The 10,683-nt window shown below is 39.8% G+C and overlaps 1 protein-coding gene across 5 annotated transcripts in view; it reads left to right on the top strand.

Annotated features, from left to right (window-relative positions):
* Positions 1–2,082: 2,082 nt before the first annotated feature.
* Positions 2,083–10,683, top strand: part of Stambpl1 (STAM binding protein like 1) — a 48,370-nt gene continuing 39,769 nt past the window's right edge. Inside the window, exons 1-2 of one of the 5 annotated variants that reach the window (XM_015498863.2) lie at positions 2,197–2,842; positions 3,350–3,671. The gene's annotated coding sequence lies outside the window, so the exon portion shown is untranslated. Of the gene's footprint in view, positions 2,843–2,916; positions 3,075–3,349; positions 3,672–3,749; positions 3,816–10,683 lie in introns of those variants that run through there. The other 4 variants (XM_015498862.2, XM_015498866.2, XM_015498865.2 and 1 more) reach the window with 4 other exon arrangements.

The raw sequence follows: 10,683 nt of genomic DNA, 5'->3' as shown, positions 1-10,683 counted from the left end.
GGATCTTTAAAAATTCAAGTAGAACTACAAAACATACTAAAATTCTTAAAATAAAGGTTATATAAACATACTGTGATCACTCTTCATTGACTCAATTAATGACTCAATTAATGAATCACTACTAGAATTGTATCAAACCTTTTGTTGTAAACACTGAAACAATTTTTGGCTACCTTAATCAGAAGATAAATGTATTTGGAGACCATCAAGTGGCATATCAAAGAGACAGGGAGGCTGGAGAATCAGGCTCACCAAATAGGCAGGGAAACTTGGCAGCTGGAATCAGAATAGGTTACATCACTCCAACAGCCTGCTTAGATACCATTGGCACTGCCATGATGGACACTACCACCTGTCACTTCAGGCATTACTGTCCCCAGACATAAAAGTTACTTCACGGATGATGGAGTTACTTTTATTTGTTTTTGGTACCAGGGATCAAACCCAGGGGCACTCATCCACTGAACCTCATCCTTAACCCTTTTTATTTTTATTTAGAGACAGGGTCTTGTTTACTTACGTAGGACCTTGCTAAGTTGCTGAGGCTGACTTTGAACTTGCAACCCACCTGCCTCAGCCTCCCAAGTCCCCTCCTGGGATTGCAGGCATGTGCCACTCAATGTGCCTCGCCTGACAGGGTTACTTCAAAAACGTCTCTTCTTGAATCACAGAATCCAGATTCAAAGAATGAGAGGAGACTCTGATTGGCTGAACTTAGGTCACATAATGATGTCCCAGCTGCTAGATGTGATGAGTTTAAATGATCATTCTGCCTTAGCATCCCAACTTGCTGGGACTGCAGGTGTGTGCCACTGCACTTGGATTTTTAATAAGAATTGGCTGCTTGGTAGTAAGATCATCCATGCATGATTAATGACTACTATAAATATATTGTGGAATTCTTTATTCATAATACTTTTTAGGACTCTGGTTAGCTTTCTTTTTATTTTAAATATTTTTAGTTATAGATGGACACAATACCTTAATTTTATTTATTTTTTTTAATGTGGTGCTGAGGATCAAACCCAGTGCCTCACACATGGTAGGCAAGTACTTTACCACTGAGCCACCACCCCAGCCACTGGTTAGCCTTCTTGTCACTGAATTCTAAATTGTCTAGTAGATCATGAGATCCAGTCCAGAATTGCGAACCCAAATTTCTACCAAATCCTTAAATGTCAGTGAGATGGCTGGTAAATGGACAGGAGTGGTGGAGATTGCATAAAACTGAAGAGCACCTTCACAGTCTAAAGGGAACAACTGCTATTCATCTCCAGCTGATGGTTGCTAGACCTTCCAAGGACCAAATACTGTCCCATCTTATAGCTTTTCAGAAAAAAAAAAAAAATCTGAATTTTTGTGAAATTTCCTGATTTTAGAATTTGGAACCAAATTCAAACCCAGAAAAATACCATCATTGCTTCTTAAAAGTTAAGGCTGCCAACTGCTTCCATCCAACCTCTTTATTTAAGAAAATCAATGCAGGATGATGACACATAAGATGAAATGCCTGAGACCAAATAGCTTGAGAGGTGACAGATCCAGGGCTAGAAGTTTGGATTCCAAAGAAAGCCAACCATCCTACTCTGTAGTCGCTTCTCCCATTTGCAGTTAGCCAAACTCAAGAATAGTGCCTGAGTTTTATCCAGTACCCGCAGCCTTAGTAAAATATTTACAAACTAATAGAATCTGTTCAGCCAAAAGAAAGAGTTTTTGATATCAGAGTGGCTTTTATTATTTTTTGCCCCCAGATGTGAATTTAACTTTAAACTTCTACTTCTTTCTAGGCAAGCAACCTAAGATAAATAACTTTTCTTCTCTGTATCTTTCTTATGGAAAATATCCGAGTACTTTTTATACACGGGGTTGTAACAGATAAGTAAGATTGCATTTATTGAGTGCTTGGCACAATGCCAGGACCATTTTTTTTTAAACACGAATGAAGTGATAATAACAATATAATAATATCCAGGAGCTAGGATAATACGAAGTTCAGGAAGGTGTGTAGGAGAGATAACGTCATTCTTGGTGTGCATGTCCATTTGTGGATAAATCTCAAAATGGAATTCCTGTATAGGTGCGAGTGGGGTTTTTACCAAAACCCTATCCGTTGCCAATTTCACTGTCAAATCCAGCTGCATTACAGCTTGTGTGCTCTGAGGTCTTCAAGTCACCATTCCGGTTCATCTGGGTAAAAGTGATGGTGGGGAAAAAAGGGGAGTCCAGGTGGTCCCGGGCTGGGCAAGAGGCGTGGTTTTCAGATGGGTAAGTAGCACCCAACCGTTTAACGTTCGTTCTAGGCCATCCGCAGGGCCTTGCTGCCACCTGCGAGGTTTTTCTGCAGAATGCGGGAGGCCGTGGCCGCGGAGGAGGGGGCGGAGGCAGAGGCGGAGGCGGCACCCAGGGGCTGGGGCAGGGGAAGCCAGGACCATCGCAGTGACAATTTCTTTTCCTGTGGCGGCGGCAGCAGGGAGAGCTGCTGCAGGTTGCTAATCAGCGGGCCTGCGCGCGGGTTTGCAAGGACGCTGTTCCCCCACGGCGCTGGGCAGGCGGGCTACCATAGGGAGGAAGAATAGGAGAAAGGGGAGCAACATACGACCCCGAACGAGTGGAACTAGCAAAGCTCTTCGGCTGGCAGGGAGAAGCGGGAGGAAGCACGCCGCGGAAAGCGGGTGGGCGCCTCCTAGCTGGGTGCCATTATCAGTCCGCTGCAGTACCTTCCAGCAAAAGCCACCGCGGCCGGGGCTGTAGCGGCCAGACGGATGCCAAAGCCACACGGCACGCGAGCGGGCAGCTGCCGCGGTCGCCGTCCCACGAGGGCCCCGGACATCAAGGGCTGCTGGTGAGTAGACGCGCGCGCGCGTGGTAGCGTGTGAGCGCGCTTTGGCACAAGAGAGTGTGCACGCCTGGAGCGTGTGTCTGGTGGCTCGGCGCGCGCCGGCCCCTCTTCCGCTGACGGCGTCGGGGCGCCGGCTGGCTCCTAGGGGAAGATGCGCTCTGCTGTCTGCCTGCTTCCTTCCAGCCAGCGCTGTGGTCCGGCCGGCTCCCGTGCGCTCCTCCGCCAGCCCCTAGGGGTTAGTTTCACCTTGATGGGGGAAGGCAGAGGCAGGAAGCTGTGGTTCCTGGTAGGCGGCGGGACTCTGGCTCCAACTTGTACCTAGGTGCGCGTGCTTTTCTTGTTCAGACTTGGAATGCAACCGTGAAAATAATGTCTACTTAAAGATCACCGTTCTGTGACCGTGCGTGTGTGCAGAAGCAGGGGGGCAAGGGTTGGAAAGACTGACATTTACTCCTGCAAGGCGTGTGGGACGCCTTTCTAGATTTTTTTTTTTTTTTTTTGCCTTTTCAGAGCGACCCTTTAAAGACATTTCTGCCATCCGAATAACTTTAGCCTTCACTGAAAACCCCCAGTAAAATGCACTAAGAAGTGGAATGTCAACAAAACACAATTCTCCAGAACTCTAAAACAACCAAGTCTAACGTGCTTTTGTTCCCGAAGTTTAATAAAAGAAAATTGCATAAAAGAAAATTGCCGAAGGAATAAATAATTCAGGAAACTGAAGCTGGTCCAGAAGATTGGAAAAAATCTCTAGTATTGGGAGGAGGGAGGAGGGGCGGCTTGCTTTCCGGAAATCAGTGTTTGGTAGCAAGTGAAACAGACATCATTCAAAGTAAGTGACCATACTGCTTTTTAAATATCCTGTTAATCGCTGAAAATAAAATGAAGTCTTGGATTTTAAGACATTTTCAGGAATATAGAGAATATTTCTAGGATGCTGATTTATGGTTCATGATTCAAGATCCTGTCAAAATCGGTAAGGAAGATTTGTTCCAGCAGATAAATTACACCTGAATGTTTGATTTCCTGTTTCAATTTTGGGGGAGGAGTTTTTTTTGTTGTTGTTGTTTGCTTTTCTTTTTGCAGTCCTGGGGATGAAAGGCAGACCCAGTGGCAAGAGCTCTACCACTGAGCTACATCCCCAGCCCATAGGCATTAGTTTTCTATGGTTGTTTTACAGAGATTAAACCACTATGTTTTATGGTTTTCCCACACCTTGTTTCAGTTGGCAATTTTATGTTTTTAGGATGGATGGTAAATTTAAGTTCAAAATGTACTCCATGACTGAATTATATCTGACATATTTGTAGCTACACTATACATGTTTTGTGTTAATTTTAAACATCTGGAGTCAATGTCTTTGAGCCCTAGGCTCTTCTTCTTACCTTTTGCTCCATTAGTGCTTCTTCTATTAAAAGGCATAAATGTTACTGGAATCTACCTGGAAAATAATGACTGCATGCTTTCTGTTAAAGTTTACATACAGCAAATGTTTGCCACATGGAAATACATTTTTGAATATACTTTAGTTGTAATTTATGCATCATCTGTTTCTTGGGAATATTTTCTTCTTTTTTTTGGTACAAGGGATTGAACACAGGGGCACATAAAACACTGAGCAACATCCCCAGTCTTTTTAATTTTTAATTTTGATACAGGGCCTAAGTTGTTGAGGCTGGCTTTGAACTTTCAATCCTACTGTCTCAGACTCCCAAGCCACTGGGGTTATAGATGTGTGCAACCAGGCCTGTCTTTGTTTCTTGGGAATTTTGAGAAGAAACTTGTTTTCATTCTTTTGTAGAGTAAACACCATTTGGACTATGAAGCAGATACTAAGTCTTTTACCTGTATCTCAGTCTTCAAGACCAGTTTCTTGCCTGCTATTGCCCTATTTCATAGTATTTTTAGTGCCTGGGTGGGGTTTGGAGAGGGCATTGAGAGGACTTTCATGTGTCCTCAGCAGACAGATTTGCTCCTGGAAAGAGGGTGTTTATGGGATTGGTTCCTGAAAAGGGTGCATAAAAATACCTAAAGAGTTGTTGTTAAAAGTTTTCCTCTTCTTACTTTTAGGATATAGGACTTAGTTTGGTCACATCCCTCCTTTTTAAGGACTCTTTCAAGGCCTATTTATATCTTCAATATAAGGAGTGAGATTGCAGTTTACAGAAAAGAGAAGCCTGATAATTCTTGCTCAAAAATATGACAGGAAATTATGCAGATGCTTTCTGGGAAGTGCCAGGTGCCTTCCTAGTGGATACATCTGCCAATTAAAGACATTTTAATTAAGCTATTGGATTTGTGATTCTAATAATGGAATTTTTCTTGGCTTTATAAAAAAAAAGTGGCTTCAGTTAAAACTATGTGAAATGACTCATGGTTTTCCCTGAAAATATTAGTTTGTTTTTCCATCCCTGAGGGCTAATGGGTTGCAGCTGTTCAATAAATATATTTGTTAAATGAATAACAAATCCTAGAATGTCTTTATCTCCCCAACCTAACTACTCTGACCTTTCTGGTATTGATTTTATTCTAGTCATAACTTTAAAAGAATCACCAAACCTTTCACCAAATTGCAGCCCCCATTGATACAACCAACTAAGAAGACCATCTTCCTCAAGTGAAGGAACAATAACAATCCCTCTAAAACTATTATATTGGTACCTGTTGACTTGCTTATTCTAGCTGTCTGGATATGTGAACTATCCAACTGGCTGTGTGAGCGTACGTTCAGAAATCCTGAGTTGACATCAGAATGTTCAACTCAGGAATAATCTGGATGGGTCTACATCTGGGTGTGGCTTTTGTCAGAAATTATTTGCATTTCTAAGCAAATCAGATGAACTTCTAGTACAATCCTGCATCTCTTCATGCCAAGCGGAGGGGAGGGTTGAACATTTGGCAATTGACTAAGTCTTTAAAATACATACTACTTGATGATTTTTCTAAATTTTAAATTAAATCCATGTTATTTTTGTCTATTGGTGCAGTTGGTTTAGAGACATTAATCCAGGCTGGTGGGTTAATTAGTAACTTGTGTTTATTAAAAGCAACTCCTTAATATAAATTCCAGTAATTCCTGTGTTGTGATTGGCTGTTAACGTTTCAAGGAACTTTGGAAATGGGTGCATTGTTCCGTTTGGAATACAAGAAGATTATGCCTTCCTTTTGTTTTAGTTCTGACTTCTCTATTCACTAGAGGTTCTCTATGAGATTCAGAATCTAACTTCAAGATGAAAGATTAGAAAGCTATACAAAGTTTACCTAAATATTAACATTGCATTGTTTAATAATAATGCAAAATTTCATCAATATTCTTCCCTTTATATGCTTCTCTGATCAAGTTTGTTTCATTCTAAATAAAATCAAGTGATATTTTCAAATTTTTTATTGAGCTATGTCCAAAAATAAATACATAACATAAAGAAAATGCTTATCAGCATTCTGAAGTAACACAAATACTGCTATTCTCTGCATAATCAAACATGGCCATTCATATCAAGTATTTATTTGATAAGTAGGTACTTGGGCCCTTGAATAAGAGTTAAAGGCATGTTCCCTCCATGACTTATTAAGGTCCTTGAAAGCCAGGAAGAAGAATTTTTATTGTTAGATGGTTGTAGGTTCCTTGACAGAGAGTAAGGGATGAAAGCATCTTTTTGTGAGAAGACTTTGGCAATTGAGTGGGAGTGGAATAATAGAAGAAAGGAGGGGATGTGATAATCTGGCGTCAGGTGATGACAGTATGATATAAGAGCCCTGGGCACTGAGATGAAGAAGGGAAAACTTCAGGGAGTCAGACATCAGAGTTCTTTGTTGCATGTGGAAAGGACACAAGTATGATCACTAACATATTCTACCCCCACTCAGGCATCACCAGCTGATCGCTGCATTTCTTCTTGCTGGGCTCTGGGTAACCTGGATATTATGCAAATGTTTGACAAGTATTTCCTAATAAATGTTAAGGATTGGCCTTGTGCTGTATGCCAGAGATAGTATTAAGCAGTACTTGGAATAACATATGAAATCTCAAGGATGATTAGTGTTAGGAAATGAAATCCTTTTGCCACTGACCAATTGTATATCTCTGTGCAAGTTACTAACTTCTTGGAGTCCCCGTTTCTTCATGTTTCAATTGGGATGTTAGTTTCTATTTCATAAGGCCCAGGAAGGAATGCATGCCTAAATAAGTATGAATGAAAAGTGCTTAGAACAGTGTCTGGCAAAAAGTTAATGTTTTATGTGTTTGTTATTCTTGTTTTTATTAACACATAAAACAACCTTATGTAATAGGTACCACTTTACAGATTTAAAAAGTAAGACTCGAAGAGGCCAGGTAAATTGCTCAGGGTCATAGGCTGGTAGATAGATGATAGAGGTGGGAGTCAAACTCAAGACAGTTTGACTCCAACACCTGCTTTCCTATCTTGAATAGATTCCTGTTTCTTATCCCACATGGTAGGTGCTAGGGATACTGATTCGAGTAAAAACAGTGTGGGATTGTTCTCATGGAGTTTTAGAGATCTAGTCATCCCTAATGTAGATTTGCTATCTTTAAAATAAAATTAGCACACAGGTTATTGGCTACAGTTTTTTTCTCAATGTTTTCATATTTTATAATTTTTTTGAGGTTCTTTGTCAAAAAGTATTATAGTTTGTGTTTTTACATAGGCTTTAAAAATTTGTTATTTTTGCCTAATACCATTGACATGCATAGCAGTATTCAGTGGTTCTTTTCTGGAGGCAGTATTCTCCATGGCCCTAGAGTCTTGTATCTCTCCCATTGTGAGCCTGGTGAAGTGATGATGGCATTTCTAATCATTTTTTTTTTTCAATTAATTCAGAAAATTCTACAGAGTAGTGGCAAAGTAAATTTTAACTATTCTTTAACTTGATGAAATTATTGTGTATAACTATAGGAGGTCAGATTTTAATTATAGGTGGGAAGAAAGAAAATTGTCAATTTCTCCAGAGGTTCTCTAGAATGGAATCTGCCATCACTGATTTCCATATTTTGACATTGTTACACTAATGCTTATAATCTTTGTTCTCATAAATAACTCACAAATCTATAGTATTGTGGGTTTCCCCTTCCCACACCCTTCTCTCTCTTTTCTTTTCTTTCTTGGTCTGAGAATTGAACCCAGGGCCTTATGCATGCTAAGAACAGGCTCTACCATTGAGCTACACCACCAGCCCCAGTTTTGTGTTTTTCTAAGTAAATGCCAGTTTTTCCTGGTTTTATATGACACTCATGGATAGAATGAATTCTTTAGTGGAGGAAAAGTAAAATAAAATCCCATCTTTTAAAATATACTCTGTATTCGTTGATTTACCCTTTTGTGTAAATTATGCATCTTATGATTTAGTTAAAGTTCCATTCATTCTAGAAAAAACTTTTCAAAAATTTCATGAATTCAGACTTGATTAAGGATGACCGAACTGGAGGTTTATTGAATTTGGTTTTTTGTTTGTTAAAGTTTTGCCATCCTTAATGTTTTAGTGTCATTCTAGTACTGGAACCAGAAATTCAGCAAATGCCCAGATAAGAGATAAGTGCTAAGGGACCCATTACAGAATAGTCATTTTGTTGGTTTGATTTGATTCACTGGCTTATTTTGGAAACCTGAGGCCAGCATGACTCATTTTTAACCCTTCTGGTTCCGTGTGAATACTGCCTGTTTTGCATTTCCCCATGTTCAGAGAGAAGTCCCAGAGTGGGCTCCTTTTGTGAGCACTGTGCTTCTAATGCCAGTCAATAATTTCTGTACCTTTAATTAAAAGCAGAAGGAAAACTACAACCAGTAATGGAATTATGGTTAAATTCATCTCATTTAAGGATACTGCCTTTTCATTTTTCCTGTTTTAGACAGGATAATACTCTGTCATTATCTATCACTAGAGCCATATGTTTTTAACACTAGAAATGCACATTTCAACAACTGAGAAAAAAGGAAGAGAGCTCATTCTTGCCTGGGGGTCCGTGCTTCTGTCTTCTGGTGGATTGACTCTGTCCTTTTTTCTGATCTCTTTTTCTCTGAAAGGCTGGTTTATAAATTGTCCTACAAGGCAAGTTCTCTTTAATTATAGGCACATTATGGACACGATGGTTGGAATGAGATTAGAAAAGAAAAGCTTGGAAAATCTTTCATGTGTTAGTGTCTAACAGCACAGGAAAACTCCTTTCTGAAACTATAGTACTTTATATATAAGTAAAACTAAAACTACTTGAAATCACTGGTGGGGGTGGAATTTTGCTTTTCCAATTCATGAAAAATGCAAGAAATCAAAAAGTGGATCTTGAAAGAAAATATGTATGGCGTATTTTATGGTATATATAATCATTTTCCTTTTGTCAAGTGTGGTGTTATTGAAAGATGTAGAAAGGTAACTAGGACAATGATTCTCAAATTATCCCCCCCAAAATAAAATGTCCCCCATCCCACCCCAAAGATTGTTATTGAGAAGGTTTGGGTGGAGATGGAACCCTTCCTTTCAATAGTCTTCTCAGAAAATCCTGACATAGGTGATCATAAACTATACTTTGAGAAAAAACTCATTCTATACTCAATCTTTTGCCTCTCCTTTTATGTTTTCAGCATTTATTCTTACTGATTTCCATAGACATTCTCACATAATAACATATTTCAGTACAAACACCTCACTATTGTCTTGGAGCGCTTATAATGGAGTAAAACACTTCCTCTCGTCTTATTAATAATTCCTGTTTTTTTGATGGACAGAATCAGTTGGTAGTAATATGTTAGAGATAATATTATATGTCCTTCTGAATGGCAGACGATTAGATAAGAGAAGCTGAGGAAGACATAGGAAGAAGTGATAAATAGTCTAATAATTCAGAAGGAAGGAAAGGGAGTCTGATTACACTGAGAGCCTTCATGGGCTGTCCAGTCAAGGTGTTTAAACTCCCTCTGGTAGGTACTATGTTGACAACGAGCATTTTCGAGCAGGGGACGCATCTGATGGAAACAAATGTGCTCCTCAGCAAGGGCCACACAGTATCTAGTTCAGAAATAGAGGATCAAGAAACAGGGAGTAAAGCAGACTGGTTTGTCACCATAAAGGCAGAAGAGAACAAGGATGAGGATTTGGGTGCAGAATTTGGTGAGATCAACTTTGAAAGCCTTTGCAATAGGGTTCTCCAATTCTGTGTTCCTGAACATAGCTGGTAAATTGATATTTCCAGCAATTGCATGGTAATGATACTTTAAGACTACTGTGTAAGTCAGGTTTTTGTGGTGATAAAAATACCTGACAAGGACAATTTAGAGGAGGAAAAGTTTATTTTGGCTCATGGTTTCAGAGATGCAGTCATTGTTAGGCTGATTCCATTGTTCTGGGCCCAAGATAAGGCAGAACATCATGGCAGAAGGGTTCAGTGGAGGAGCACAGCTCTGTTGATGGCATCCTAGAAGCAGGTGGGTAGGGGCCACAAGGAAGATGAACCCTTTCAGTGCATGCCCCTAGTGACCTATCTCCTCCAAATAGGCCCTACCTGCCTACAGTTATTACCCAGTTAGTCCACTCAGATGAGGATGGACTGACTAGGTTGTGCACTTATAATCTAATCATTTCACCTCTGAATATTCCTGTGTCAACACAGTAGCTTTTGGGAACACCTCATATCCAGACCATAACAACTATCAGTTTCTCCCACACATAGAAATTGAAGAGACTAGGATTCAAATCTAGAACAATTGACTCAAAGCTTTAAGACTTAAAAAAATTTATAATTTGTCTTTTTATAAAGTAATACAGACTGATAACAAATATACAGAAATGAATGAATTGAAAATGAAAGTCCCTCGTGATCCCACCCTTGAGAG

This window comes from Marmota marmota, unplaced genomic scaffold, assembly GCF_001458135.2.
Source record: "Marmota marmota marmota unplaced genomic scaffold, marMar, whole genome shotgun sequence".
NCBI lineage: Eukaryota > Metazoa > Chordata > Mammalia > Rodentia > Sciuridae > Marmota > Marmota marmota.
The sequence above is the reverse complement of the archived record's forward strand: the minus strand, read 5'-3'. Positions and strand labels throughout refer to the sequence as shown.